Below are 15,707 nucleotides of genomic sequence, written 5' to 3'. Positions count from 1 at the left end.
ATCTGACATATAAAAATAAACTCAAGGATCAAACAGTTACCTACTGCAACTCAGTTTGAAAGCAACAACTCAGTATTAAATTCTAATTCAAACTTCTGGAATTGTGGCTTTTGACGAAGACATAGAGATTTAAAGATCTCAACACATCTCCCACACCCAGTGGCTATGGGCTTGTGTTTCTCAGAAGGCAACGTTCCCTGCCGTACTGAGGAGGGGATTTCAGTAGCAAGCTAGGATATGGTATGACTGCACATAGCATGCTGGACATGCTCAAACACTTTTGCCTGCCAAAAACAGCTCATTGAATTCCAGCCACCTGCTGCACACTTTTAAGCTTGCCTTCATATTCTTCATACTGTTATGAGTTTGTGGGTGCCAGACCCCTCTAATCCTTGAATCCAGCAAGTGTTAAAATTTAATCAAGCCAGGCTAGCTTCCTGATGAGGTAATGGCCTGGGTGAAGGGCCATTAAGAGAATGAAGAAAAGGGGGCTCTGTGTGAGATGGCAAATACTGGGGCTCCTCCTTCAACTCACAGATAATGAGAAGGACAAAAGCCAGAGTTTGGAGTAGAGTTTGGGGGCTGTGATGTAAAACCAGAAGTCAAGCAGCAAGGTGGAGGGAGGGTCAGAGAACAATGTTTGATTTCTGTTTGAATCCAAGACTGTGGTTATGGGAGAAACAAGACCCTTTGGGGCTGTTAATGCTGTGAACCCCTCCATCGTAGGCTCAGGTTGTATATATGTGTAAATAAGCCATATATCCTAAAGACACCACAGTCGCCACTGTGTCTCATTCCAAAATGAAAAACGAACCCTGGGTAAGTCCCTGTAATGTCAGCCTGCTCAGAGATTGGGGTGGTTATGTAACCATATTCTTAAGGATCAAACTATTTCTTTTAAAAAAAGATAACTGAGGCATGGGTGCCATAAAAGTCCACATGCAGACAGATAATTTAAAGATAGATAGATGATAGATAGATAGATAGATAGATAGATGATAGATAGATAGATAGATAGATAGATAGATAGATAGATAGATGATAGATAGATGATAGATAGATGATTGATTGATCAATTGATTGATTGATCGATAGATAGATAGATAGATAGATAGACAGACAGACAGACAGACTGATGATAGTTTAGAAAGAAATAACCTAGAACACACATTAAAATAAATAAAATAATTATAAAACGTATAGGCCAATATACTTAGCCGTATCCCATCAAATCATCACCACAGTAAATATGAACCTTTGGTCAATTATTAGAATTGGTTTTTAGCATGAATCTTCTGATTCGTGGCTGGTGTTGGCTATCCACCACATATGTAACCAATTCTCATTACAAAAGAACAACAGCCTACAAAACATCAAACACAACCTTCAATGAATTAGTGCTAGGAAGAAGTCCAAAACAGGATTTTAAGGGCATGATGTTTGTTTGCCTGCTCAAATTCCAGGACTGATGACTTGTTTTGAAAAACTGGTACTGAAAATAAATAAATAAAAATCCTGCAAAAACTATTCATGGATTTAGTTCCTTTCAGCTTACCTTGCTCAATGTGCCTGAACAGAATATTGTCTGCCAATTAGTTTATGCAATTCAGAAAAATCTAACCCAGACTGCCAAGAAACAAACCAGAACCTCTAGAGTGCAGCTGGATCTGCAACCTACCTCCTTATCTTGTTAAGCCTGTAAGACAGCCTCTCTCTGCCATTTTCAATTAGATATACTTTATGAAAACTATGCCAATAAGATACTAATTGGAGAAGTGAGAAGCTATTTGTGTGTGAAGACAGTGTAGCTCAAATATACAGTACAATCTGGTACAACAGACAAAACGCATACAAATATAGGCACAGACACGCTATAAGAAATGCTGTTATGCCTCTCACCAAAGTAGATGAGGAACAGGAATCAGAACAATATGTTTTGTGCATATATAATAAAAGGAAGCTGGAAAAGAGTATACCCAAGCATATACCTAATGTAACATCCTATACATCAGAGATTATCTGACATTCTGTATATTGATCCTAACTCTTTGCCTATAGTCCAGTGGCAGGCAATTACATTTCTCTTCAGTCATGCAATCAATTCAAAGCTGGTTAGGTTACGAGTATTGCATTGGTGAATTTTGGGAATTCACTCTATTCTTACTTGCGTGAGCATTCTTTTACGTAGTGGCTTGATTGTTTGTCACCTGTAAAACAGGCCTGGAGATTCTGATTAAGACCTTTCTCTGTCAACTGCCCATCCTTCCCAATACCTACTACTTTCTTTGCTCAATAGAGATGCCATAGCTGTGTGACTTTCAGAATACTGGACTGAGAAGGTGCAAAACGCACACTGCCGTTCCTCACCCAGTCCACCTTTTCCGGTTCCTGTCTATCTGTCTCACTTCCTAAACTGAGAATCTGCCTCCTCTATTGGAAAGGGTCAACAGCTTCAGCATCTACCAATACATTTCCCAATTAAAATATTATCATAGGTTTTATTCATGTTTACAAACTAAAAATAGCATAATTGGGTTTAAAAGATTCCAAAGACTATCATAAACAGGATTACAGACAAGAACAAGCTGATAACGTTTTGCTCCTCTAGCTTCTATCCAGTGTCTTATCCTAGCTGATGATTGGCCTTGTAAAACTGATTTATATAACACTGGTTTATAACAATAAGTGAATGTGTCCACCTCCTCTGGCAGAGCTGAGAGCAACTAAATGCCGTTTTTTGCTATGTCCGAATTCAGCAAACTGTGGTTAGTCGTAATGATGATTTGGTGAAACATGCTAATTGCAATAGTTAAGGTGAAGTACGGCTTGAGGTTTGGAGATAAAGGTAAACTGCCGTTTCTTGAAAAAGAAAGCAGATGATTCCCATCTTCACTTCACAGTGGCGCAGAGGAAAAGAGGGTAGCAGGGAGTGTGTGAGCTTGAGCCTGCATATGTAAACACTGGATTGTAAGTTTAGTGTTACATCTAAACCAGGCAAGCAAGTCTTGTGCCAAGATAAAACTAGCTCAATTCAAAGTGATAATTCTGAACTTTAAAACCCTTCACGATTTGGGACCTTGTTTATTTCCTTGTGCCTGCCCATATTCTAAGATCGTCAACAGTGGCCCATCTTTAAGCACCTTGTTTATCTGAACAAGTGACTTCAAACACTGGTTGCATCCCAATAATAGAATGCTTTCCCAGGAAGCCTCACCTGCCAAATATCTTTTCCCTTTTTTTAAATCCCAGGCTTTTTGATCTTCCGGACATTAATTTTATGCTGATTATGTTCATTTCAATTCTGCTAGCTACTTTGTTATTGGTCTTTTGTATTAGTTTACTGCTTTTGTTTTTATTGTATATTTTAACATTTTGTAAGTGACCCTGGGAACCTGTTAAAGGATAGGATACAACTCAAATCAATAAAATAAAGAAAATGGCTGCCATAGGGGGCAAGGCATAACACAAAATTAGGGAGAGCACAATCATTGTGAAGTTATTCCAATAATTATATATTTAAAGAGCAGACTTATATAGAACAGATTTCTGCCTGAATAATAAGTCAGAAGCAGGAAATGTGTATTAAAGTGGAGGAGGAAACAGCAGGTCTTTGGGGGATTTCCTACTGCATGGTGTCCAAACGACTCAATCATCAATCACAGCCCTGACTTCACTGATTGGCTAAAAAAAAAAGTGACAGGTGGAACCAGCCAGGCTTGCTTGTTTCACAGAAGTTGTTTAGAAGGATACATGCAAATTTTGCTTTGTTACTTCCTTTCATACTTTCCTTTATTACTTTCTTTTCAAATGAAAGGTGAGAGTCTGGAGGCCCAGCCTGGGTGCGCCAATGAAGGCATTCACAGGTGCCATAGCGCCAGCATGTGCTGGGTTGATGACCTCTGGTCTACAGCCAAGTAAAATGAAGGTATGGTGTAGAGTATGCAATGGATTGGGAAAACTGGAACCTGGTGGAAATGCATGTGGAAAATGAGGCTTGAGGATAAGAGCAAAGACAGCAAACTGAGACAAAAATGGGTCAACGGATGTAAGGCTCTGAAGAACTTCACAAGGCTGTGGATAGGAGGGGGGAGTACTAAGGAGCCTGGTCAACGGACTGGATGATTAAAGGAAGCTTAATAAAGCAAGGAGGAATCAGGGATAGTAGTGCTGGAGCAAAGCTGCACATAATAAGGAAAAGAGCAAAGGGCAAGTCTACAGGCTAAAATCCAACACAGGATTTTGCTGTTGTTGTGGCTGCCACTGTAGTATTGTGATCTGGCAACATTAAGAGAGCAAAGAGGGCAAAGAAAGCATAGCCCAAGGGTAGCAGTGATGGTTGAACAGGAGTGAATTTCACATATTGATTTAAAGAAACCAGCCAATTCTCTGAATGAACATTCTAAATGCCCTTTAATTCTCAATGCATCCCTTTTTTTTAATATATAAAAAACCACGATCTATTTAAACCTCCTACATCATGACCTAGTTTATATTTCCACATAACACACAATTAACATGTAACTAATATTGCAACTCCATGCAAAATATCTGACCACTCATTTTACTGAATTGTAAGTTGAAGTAGGGTAGATAGCTGTCACTAACACCAAGGGGTTTATGATTAGGCAAAATTAATTGTATGTAGACTAAATTAATGAGATGGAAAAACATGCACATTTCAGAAAATACAGAGGGGAGTAGCTTATATTGAGGAACTGGTAATGAAGTAGTTGGGCCAATGCAATGAGGTGTAGAGCACCCATCCACTGAACCAGAGTGCTTTACTGATCATGTAAGCTGAAGCTACTGTAAAAAAATACACACACACACACACACACACAATGAAATGTAAACACCAAGCAACGGTTTTCAGCACAAAGTTGACCCGCAATGTGCATTTTGCAGGCTGCTATCTACAGATTTATAAATAAATGATTAGATGTAAAATCTCTAGAGGCTTTTCCTTTTCCACAGCAATTACAGGAGCAGATTATTACCATTCAAGTAGGGTTCCAGTTAAAGTTCATTGAGTGGCAGGAATCATTCATTGCTGTCCCCACATCTTAAGTCACTGTGACAGAAAATCCGATGTTAGCGTGTACTGTGGAAATTTTAACAAGTCAAGTCAATATGCACTGAATGAACACATTCTTGAGTTAAAATATATTACTGTCAATAATGGATTGAATTAAGAAAGTATGGAGTTTCAAATCTGATCAATGTCAGTGAGAAATTCCTTGTAGTTTATACGCAGTATTAAGAAGTCGCCGCTCATACAGCTATAGCATATCCATTTCCAAAGGTTCTCCCCCCCTCTTCAACACCGCCATTTTAAGTGCTAATAAGGACAACAGGGTTAATAACAAAATAAATCATATTAATGATTTCAAGTCCAGCATTTATTTTTCAAATTAAGAGTTCAATCCCCCATTATTGCTGTATTTTCTACGTGTCTATCTCCATTCTTCTGTGCACAGAAGAATGTGTACAGTCATCTATGGTAGTCATCTATGGTAGAAAAAACGCCTAGCACGAATGTGTTCAAGAATAGCTAACCATTTTAAACAAACAAACAAACCCTGACCTGGAACATCTTTCCACAAAGGAGTAGGAGCAAGTGGTTCAGCTCACTGTTCTCCCCCTTTCTCCCTCTGCAGCCTCTTGTTGCCCCAAATAGTGGGAGCAGTGTTGTATGAGGCTGCAGTGGGAGGAGGGAATAATCTGAAATTGGGTAGAGGGATCTCGTGCTAGCAGAGTACTCACTGGAGCAAGAACCTTTCCCTAGAGCCCTGGTGATTCTCCTCTGCTGGGCACTACTACCCTACACACAACAACCCATACGGTTCAAGGTTCCCTGAACCACGAGTTTTAGGAGTGAGTTTTAGCGGATACAGAGAGCTGCAGAGGGAAAGATGGGACAGCTCATTTGGTAGATCCCAAGACTCTTAATTTCAGGGCTGTTCGATCCCCACATTGGGCAAAAGATTCCTGTACTGAAGAGGGTTGCAATATATAACACTCACGGTCACTTCCATCTCTACAATTCTATGAGTCTATGAGATGAGAGAGATTGGTTGCAGAAGCCAACTTCCACTCACATAGTCACTACATACAACTCTATTAATCATATATTAAACAAAACCTAACATTTGAAGGTATTTATACGACGACACATTTATTTATTACGCATTTCGGTTGGCAAATGATGAGAACACAGACAGTACATTATGTGAATAAAATTTCAACACAGCTTAATGTGCCTTGGAAGCCATTTGCCAATTAAATCCCATAAAGAACAGAACATACAAGCATTTGGGCAATAGGAACCTTTGCTTACAGTGCTAATATCTTATACACCAGGTGAGATGTACTCAATCACAAGGTTTTTTAGCTAGCAATTCCTGCAAAGGCACACAAAACTTTCCAATTACACAGGTGATTACTTCCTGATGATGTCACAATCATGCATTAACTCTCCCCAATACATAGTTGAAACAACACACAAAAATCCACCATGGTAATGATGTTTCACAGCCATTAAGTTTTAATTGATTTTACAAAGCGAGGGGGGGGGGAGCATAGTTATGCTTAAAAGCTGAAAAGGCAGCTCTAGCCTGTTCTATTCCAACTTCCTCCTTCCCGAAAGCTTCCCATTCTGAAAGAAAAGACAACAGGCTATACACAGAAGATACAATAATAGAGTGATGATGCAATATGCCTCCCATCTAAAAGTCATCTGGTATTATTTGCTTTAGAGTTAGTTTAGGCTACAGTGCCGATGGCACGGTGTTTAAAATTAATTTGTTACCTGAAAGATTAAGGTTTGGTTTGCACTGCTGCCTTGCCATGTACCGATCTCGATCTAAATGCAAATTTCAAAAACATCTTCCCTGCAAGGCAGAACTGAGGCGCCTAGAAGCTTTAGCACACCCAGACAACAAAGAAAATATAATGGCAGCCAAGCTGGAAATGGCTAGCACATGGGAAACCACAGCACTTCGATATAATTCTGCAATGGCAGCTTTGAATCAAAACAGAAAGGATAACATGCCATGTCTATCATTGGTAAGAGCAGAAATGTTTGCTCACCTTTGTAGTCAAACCAAAACCTGTGGTTTCCTGGATCCTGCCCCTCTCTTTATGCCTGGCCTCACACTGACAAATCCTTGGGCAGAGGACTGCAGTGAGGTGGGGGGACCTTGCAGCCCAAGTAATGCGTGTAATTAGGCCCTCAGCCTAATTTTGTATGTCCTGAGGAAGCCTGGAGGAAGTAGAGGAGGGCAGGAGGTTAGGAAATGAGGGGAAAGCCAGAAAGGATGGATTGGAGAAGAAAAAGGAGGAAAAGAAGCCCTCTGCACATGAACAGCCTCTTGTTTCAATTTAGCAACTCAATTCAAAATTGTTGCTTGTGCGTTTACAAGAAGAAAAGTAATTGTCTTTTTTTAAAAAAACGAAAACTCCCATGCCACATTTGCTTTTCTGTACAGAAAACATTGGGTAATCTTATAGGCCCTGCCAACAGCTAAAATATATAAAAGTGAAACCAGGATTTCACCTATTTTGTGTTTCTAAGCAAAATTTCCCCCTCCCCTCTTCTCACACAGTCTTTTTTGTGGTTTAAGAGTCTTCCAAATCAACTTGGATGGCAGCTCTATGCTACACTTGTTGAACCAGACTTTTCAGAGTTGTTATATACTCATTCACTGTTAAATAAATAATGCTATTGGCTGTGGAACTAATCTGCAGTATGTGTTACTTTTAGTTCTTTTACCATGAATGAGTGTGATCGTTTGTGATCTCCAGGGACTTTAGCCAAGAATCTAACTCCATAATGCTGCCAATATATGGCAAGATCTGTTCTATCTCCTAGCAAATGCATTTAGAAAAGAAAGCAGGCACTGGAGACCCAGTTGCCAGAGTATTTTCTGAAACAAAAATGAAGCCGAAGAATTTTTTTTCTCCTTGTGGTAACCACACATACACATGAGTATTTAAAAGCATTAATGAAGAATATACCGCAGAACAAGCTAACATTTAATACTGAAGAACCCTAGCTACACATGGCAAGAATCTGGGAAACCCTTAAAACCACAATGTTAAAATTATCTACAGAGGATGTTTCCCACACAAAGCACAACATAACTGAAAACATTTTTACTGTGCAAGTCCGGCTAAATGAATCTCTATAATGTTTGAAAATAGGAATGGGAAGAAAATGGGTTACTTGGGCTAACAACACATGAAATATGGAATTAATTTTATTTCAGATCAATAAAATGTTGCCAGCTAGCTCAGTATGTATACAGGAAAGGGGTGGGGGACCCTGCCTTGTCAATGAGAGTTTCCTGAATTCATCATGCAATAGTGCAAAAAAACCGAAAGCTAGCATTTAAGTGTGGTGTGGTTGGGGATGTTGCCTCCAACTGGCCAAAGCAGGATTCCCAAAATAATTATGTTTGCTAACATGGAAATATTTCTATTTCAGATAGGTTTTTTGACTGGACAACAAACAACACATAATTCCGAAGGGCAGCACCTTTGAAAAATCGAACAAAAACTACATTTGGTCCAGCATCTTCCTGCCCCAATATTTGGCAGAACAGCAAACCCAGTGCTGAAGTCGGATTATCTATTCATCTCAGTGGTAAATTTTGTTTTCCCCCACAAGCGCCCATTCTTATCAATATTAAAAGAGGAAGCTAATGGGGAACAGGAGAAGGTGTAAGATTTGATCTCTTGCTTTCATTCGGTAGTACCACATCACAGCTGGAAACTAGTAGAAAGTACCCAGTGAGGCTTAGGGCCGAAAAATAATTTCAACAGATATGGAGGTATTGTAGAAAATGGCGGCCTTGTGTCTAGTTATTCTCTCTTTCCTAATACCAACTATTAAGACCAATCACATGGGCTCCCCTGCCCTACAAGCAGCAGACAGTGGTACAGATGGGGAGTAAACAACCCCTTATTAATATATCATGCCACACAGTAATGTTCACTAGATTTTGCTTTTTTAAAAAAACCCAGAAACACAGAAAGCTATCTTACACAGAGAAAGACCCATTGGTCCATCACTAAGCTAGGACCCATAAAACGTTGCAATCATTTTCAAAGTTAACTCTTTATACTGAAACTTCTAGTTCTGCCCTTAAGATTCCACACTGGTATAATCTCATAGACCACACCCAGTTTTCAATTCATTGCAAAATGGACACAGGAACCAGAGATGTCTGTATTGTCAATGTGATAACATGCATGCCAAAACATCTCCTTGGCTGCTAACTGGAACTGGGCCTTGTGAGCACAGTCCACCAATGCTTAATCAGCTATGCTGGCTTCTGGTTTGCTTCTAGGCATGGTCTGAGGTGCTAGTGCTTACTTTCAAAGGCTTACATGGCTTGGGACCAGGGTATCCACAAAAAGATGTAAATTCTGATGTAAATATGTTTTAGGCTCTGTCTATCAATGGTGGCTGGTTGGTTTTAGGTTGTGAGGGTTTTTCAAGACGCTCTTACGTGTTAAATGTTCTTTGGGTTGGCAATTGTTCCTAGTTTTGCAAGCTGGTTTTGGATTTTAATGTTGGGTCTGATTATATTATGGCTAAGTTTATAATCTTGTTTTATATGTAACCAATTGTATGTTATCTAGAGAATTTGTTATGAGGGGACTACTAAATATAAATAAATAACATTTGTACACTGCATATCCTCACATATTCAGTATGCAGTGACTGTCATTATAATGGGAAATAGCAGAATGGGCAAAGGTTTTTTGAAAATACTGGTGTAGGTGGGATAGGCTTTAGGTATCTCAAACAGACACACAATTGCTCTCCCACACAACTGTCTACGCCATATACAGGGTGAGTCTTTTAAAAGAGGACCTGTGGAACATGTGTACTCTGTATCAATGGGGCCTCTTTTAAAGGACTCACCTTGTAGAAGAGCTCCCTTGCTCAGAGTGGATCTGCACACCTTTCTACCTGCGCCAGTGATAAACTGCAACAGCTTGTAAGACAGGTGACTTTCCATTAGAGTTAACTATTTGTGACTGCAAGCAATTTAGTAAACAGGTAGTCTCTTTTTAAAAAAAGAAGTCAAAATGAACATTCTAATAATGTTTTGTGTTTATTTTTGCTATTAAGCTTTCATCAACTCTCCATGTACGAGGCCAATTCAGAGTACTTATGTTCATATGCTAGACATGGAAGATCTAGTGTATTGGCAATTAGAGGCCAATTAGGTGTAATTTTTAAAACAGTGGAACTCGTGTCTACCCAGACTGAACATGTACATTTAACTGGTTGTGTGAACTGGCTATCCCAAAGTATCTCTGCTGGCTGATCCAGACAACCAGTTCACCAAGCACACATCACAATAGATTAGGAGAACAAGCCCTTTTCGGGTTGTGTAAACCTACCCTAACACTTGCATTTCCTTACACAATTCAGGAAATAGAATGCTGGATCCCTGACTTATTTACACTGTCCATTTCTAATTTCCTTTTATTCTGCTGATCAAATATTTGCAGTATTATACTTATAAAGTAGAAAACGTCGTTGTTTCCCATGCCCCCCCTCTATATTTGATAATTCCCTATGTTTAAAACAGCAAAACTAAATAAGGTTGTTGTTTTTTTATCACCCGAGTCAAGGCTCTAATGTGAAAATTCTACCATCCTAGACCTTCGTAGTATCACATAAGGGACAGCAGCGTCAACCCTTCAGGCCCATTTTCATCTCTCTAGAGTCAGCTCTGATACCTTTCTTCCCCTTCCAAAGAGAGTCTCAAGCACCCTGGGGACTGTAAGCAAAACAAGCGGCTCACCTGGCTGTCAAACACACTTTTCGATCCACTGTACTGGAACTCTCGTCATCTCCCCTTCCGTACCGCTGGGGCCAAGGCAATTTTGCGGCCTAAGTCCAGCTGTCCTCTGTCCCCTCTGCCACGGCTTTTTGAAAACATCCTTTCAGGAAGTCTATAGCTGATGCAGTAAAATAATACCAGAGACTGTGGTATAATATTTCGCTCTTATTTTATTATGCTTGGTCTGAAGCATATGTTTCATAGAAACACAATACTTAGGACATAAAAATTTTCAGTGGTTTTGTGTTTGTGTACCTCCCTCCCCTTCACAATACAATCCTTTGGTGTGGATGATATTACTGGCTTGCATTGTTTTGAATATTCTGTAACTTATGCTTATAAAAACAATAGCTTTATACATTACATTTGCATGTCACAATGAAATTTTAATTTATTTTTGTTAATAACATTTTCTTCTCCCACATCTAACGATGATTTAGTAAGTGGATAACAAGGAAGGTTTTATATTTCTCTCTCTCAGTGTATTTATTTTGCTAAATTTAATTTCTCAATATATGGCCTGTTTTTAAAAATATGGGGCACTAAACAGGGTTGCCCGTTGTCTCCCATTTTGTTTCTGTTATGCCTTGAGCCCAACGATCCCACTATGTTACAACTCATTGATTGGGGGGGTATGAGGCAGTGGGTATCCTCTACCTCTTAAGCCTCTTCATGAACTACATTATTGTACTCTTCACTAACCCTGTAGTGAGTATGCCTGATGTCATGCAGTCAATGGCACGATTTGGAGAAATATCTGGCCTTCATATTAACTATGAGAAATCTGAATCACTCTTTTGGATTCAAACCTCAAGCCCAACTCGGATACAGCTCAGAAAGAAATTTTTGAAATATCTGGGGGTTTCAGGTCCTTTAGAATCCACCTTACTATTCTTAAATGAACTTAAGAAAGATCTGCATACCAGGAACGGTCTACATTGATCAATTTGGGGCAGGACAGCTGCTGTTAAAATGGTTGCCTTGTCCCAACTCTTTTGCTTATTCCAGGTTTTTCCTATTTTGATCCCCCCAAAATGAAGATACAGGCAGAAGATATATGGTTTCTGTGCGGATCTGAAACTCTCACCTGTTATGTTCCATCATTCTAGACACACAGTTCACCTCATTTGAGAGTTTATAAATACTTTGGGAAATGTACCTTGGAATAGCAATCAATCCTCGCAATGGGCAAAAATCTGGTAATCTAAACCCTTTATATTTGGGTTAGGTAATGTATGTAAAAATTCATTAAAAGTGCTTCATAGGTGATTTCTGACCCTGGTCCATCCGAATCATATATGGAAGTACACCTGACCTGCTTTTGTGATGTGTAATTCCAGAGGGTCCTGCTGTCACATGTGGTGGAACTGCATCCCTGTAAGTATGTTCTGGGGTTTTGTAATATCAGAAATAACATCACTGGACATAGAATCACTCTATATCCTATGTTTTGCCTATTATACAGGTTTGTGGGAGATAATTCAGACCTTCATAGTAGATCTCTAATCATCCACCCGCTTAGCCATAGTGCAAGGATGGAAGAACCCCTCATCGTATCCCATGACACACTGGCTCTGTAAGGCTTTGTTCCTTGAAACTTCTGAACTTCATTAGCTCTGAGCTATTTGAGTGGGCATGGACTCACTGGACTTTGCAGCAGAGTTATGGTTCTTTGTAAGCTGTTATCAGAGACACTAGGTAGGCAGATCCCTTTAAAATATGGTTTTATTTGGAAATGCTTATGATTTGGGGCTGTGCTGTGCAGTTCTTTTTCTTTGCTTTGTATTTTTTGTTATTAACTTAAAAAGAAGAAAAATCCAAATATCCTGACCACCTTTTAATTATGGTCTCTGAAACCTGACTTGAGATAAAGAGGATGCCCACCTATTAACACTAGTGCAATGCTTGCGGTAAGTTTGAGAGCAAACCAGACTTTTCCTTGGAAATATAGCAACAAAAGAATGTGTATTCCAAAACATTTGGTCTATAGAAAATTCAACTGTTCCTCATAAAACTCTATACATCCTTCAAATGTCTTTCTATCCTCTAGCCAACCTCAGGATAGTCAAATTACATAAAACACATTTAACCAAGGGCCTTTCTGCACTTTCCATTTATAGTGGAACAGAGCCATGACCAACAACCCCTACCTCCTCCATTCAGAAACCAGGACAATTGCTACACAAATGAAAATACTGACAATCCATTCTGGATCTTTCACAAATGTCACTTTCTTTGTGACAGAAGATAACTTTGAATACATTAGCTCAGAACATTAGCTAGATAATGGCATTGTGCAGCAGCAGGCCCAAAAAATCCACAAAACAAAACAACCCGCTACCCCAGCAACTATAAATGGTAAGTGAGGAAAGACCTTTAATTAACAAATACATAAAAAGAGTGGAATGAAAGACCACACAAATCGATTTTTCTAATGTTCTCAGTCAGCTGCCCCAGATAATCAGAGGTTCCACATACCCTCTCAAAACCCTGGACAAGGTCTTGGCAGGTATCTTCAAGCTTATCTACATTTTTAGCGATTTCCGCCTGGTTATGAACAGCTGCTTTACAACCAGCACTGGCCTTTGATACCAGGATGTTCAATTCTTGCTTAGACCCCCTAATATGAAAAGTAGAGCCATAAGTACTGGGGTGGAACGGGGTCTGCTTCAGAGTGAGAGCCAGAAAAAGCGCCTCCAAGAATGGTGCTATCGTGCTGCAGTCCCAGTCCGTATGGCATAGGCATTCTCTAGCAGCACTACAACTTTAAAAATTATCTGAGATGGTCGGACTTAAGGTGCAGAAGTGACAATACTTTTATTTTAAAAATTGTGACTATGTTTGTAATTGTAATACAAATATTCTGGGATTTTTATTTCTGCTGAAGAATGCTAGCTTTCAGGCAAAGCAATCATTCTGCTTGCTTGTGATTATTCTTCTTTTTTTAAAAAAAAAGGCTGGGTAAATTTTTAAATAAAAACAGCAAGGCAAATTCTATAGATAGATTTACTACAAAGATGCAGAAATGTCTTTATTTTATATGCAAGTATACAATATACACACAGGTGTGAGTGTATCCTAAACACACACAGAGAAACTAATGTAAGAAATTCAAATCAGAATGTGGCTCGGATATTGGGAATTTGTATTCAGCAAGGGGAATTATCTGTCATTTCTAGTTCTTTATAGTCTTATTGTAATTTTGTGATTGCAGTAAAAGTGAACACCGTAACAGACAAAAGCTGAAATGTACATAGCATTTTGATGCTTCACATAGGTATTAAAACAAACACTTAAAAGGGGGTGGGGGGAGAGAGGCCATTAAACATGATGCTTTATCTCAGGGGTAGCCAACCTTTTAGGATCTGGGGACTATCTGACATAGTTTCAAGGGCTGTATGCACATGCTGTCCTGAATCGAGCCCCAGGGGATACTGTGGCCAAGTAAACTTTGCAAACAAGCTATCCAGGCACTGCAAAGGAAATAAGATGGGCATGCATAAACGAAATTGGTTAAAAACTGTCTAGAAACACTTCAGAAAGCCTTTAAAAAGGGCAGATAAGCATAACAGAACAAAAACATCCCGGAAGATCCAGGAAACAATGCAATCAGCATATAAACATTTGTCAAATATGTGTGAATTTACTTCAGAGGAGCCACTGAACCATGTATAGCTTGGTAAACATTAAATCAATGCCAACATTAAATAAAACGTATTATATATTTATCAATTACATACATAAATGCAATCTTCAATAATTTTGTGTTTTTTTTAAAAAAAATACCCAGAGAAGAGAATTCATTTGAATGACCAATATTAATGATATCCATTCCATCAGAAGGCACACCAATCTCAAGTGCATTAAGCTCATTTAACTTTCTAACCACATATGCCATCCTGTGTTTAGAAACAATTACACAACCTAAAACGTCAAGCTGTATCACCATCACTGTAGCCGTCTAAAATCATACAAAGAGGTGTTTAGTTCTCATGCATTTCCAAAACATAGGGGGAATTACTATTAATAGGACCTTGTATGATAAAGCTAAACACTACCAGTCTGTCTTATTTAGGACATAAAGCCCATATGAAAAAACAAGACAGTGAAGCAGCAGCCCACCAACTCCTATTAAACCGGGTCCATTATCAAAGTCTCTTGAAGCAGGCTGCACTCACACATAATTTAAATGACAATTTGACACCACAGGCATGAGTGGGAACAAGCCTGAGCAAGGCTCTGGCTTTCATGCTCACACAACTGGGAGAAGGACTTTTACTTGAACCATTTATTTTTGGCTTCCATGAATATTGGCTTGTTGTATTGTATGGACCAGGAAGGGTACAAACTCTGGTTGCTTCAACAAACCAGCTTCAGAAGCCATGGTTTTGTTATAAACCAGGGGGGCTAGCCCTTGATCCTCCAGATATAGTTGGACTCCCAACTCCCATCAGCCCCATCCAGCATGGTCGATGGTCAGGGATAGTAGGTAATCCAGCAACATGATCTGGATGGCCACAGATTAGCTACCTCTGTCATAAACCATAATCTTTGCCCTGGACAACTTGACAACCCAACATTCAGGGAAACGGTCAATGCCCACATCTCAGTCTCAGTCAGACTTATTTCAATTTGTCGAAGTAGTGCTAAAACCATAGTTTATCAGTACATACAACCTGAGCAAATAACTTTCTGGGACACTCTGAAATTAAGCCCTGACTAAATGAGTATGAATTGTGCAAGGTCGCAACCACACTTTTTAAAGGACCCCTATCTTATTTCTATGAGATTGTATAACAATAGCTTTTTTTTGGCCATTTGTACCATATGTCACTAAAACAATAA

At 39.2% G+C, this 15,707-nt stretch overlaps 1 protein-coding gene across 8 annotated transcripts in view; it reads right to left on the bottom strand.

Annotated features, from left to right (window-relative positions):
* Positions 1–15,707, bottom strand: part of MGMT (O-6-methylguanine-DNA methyltransferase) — a 180,185-nt gene that overhangs the window by 56,349 nt on the left and 108,129 nt on the right. The window lies entirely within an intron of this gene.

This window comes from Podarcis bocagei (assembly GCF_964188305.1).
Source record: "Podarcis bocagei genome assembly, chromosome: 4".
In the NCBI taxonomy this organism is placed as follows: domain Eukaryota; kingdom Metazoa; phylum Chordata; class Lepidosauria; order Squamata; family Lacertidae; genus Podarcis; species Podarcis bocagei.
This window is presented reverse-complemented; position numbering and strand designations above follow the sequence as displayed.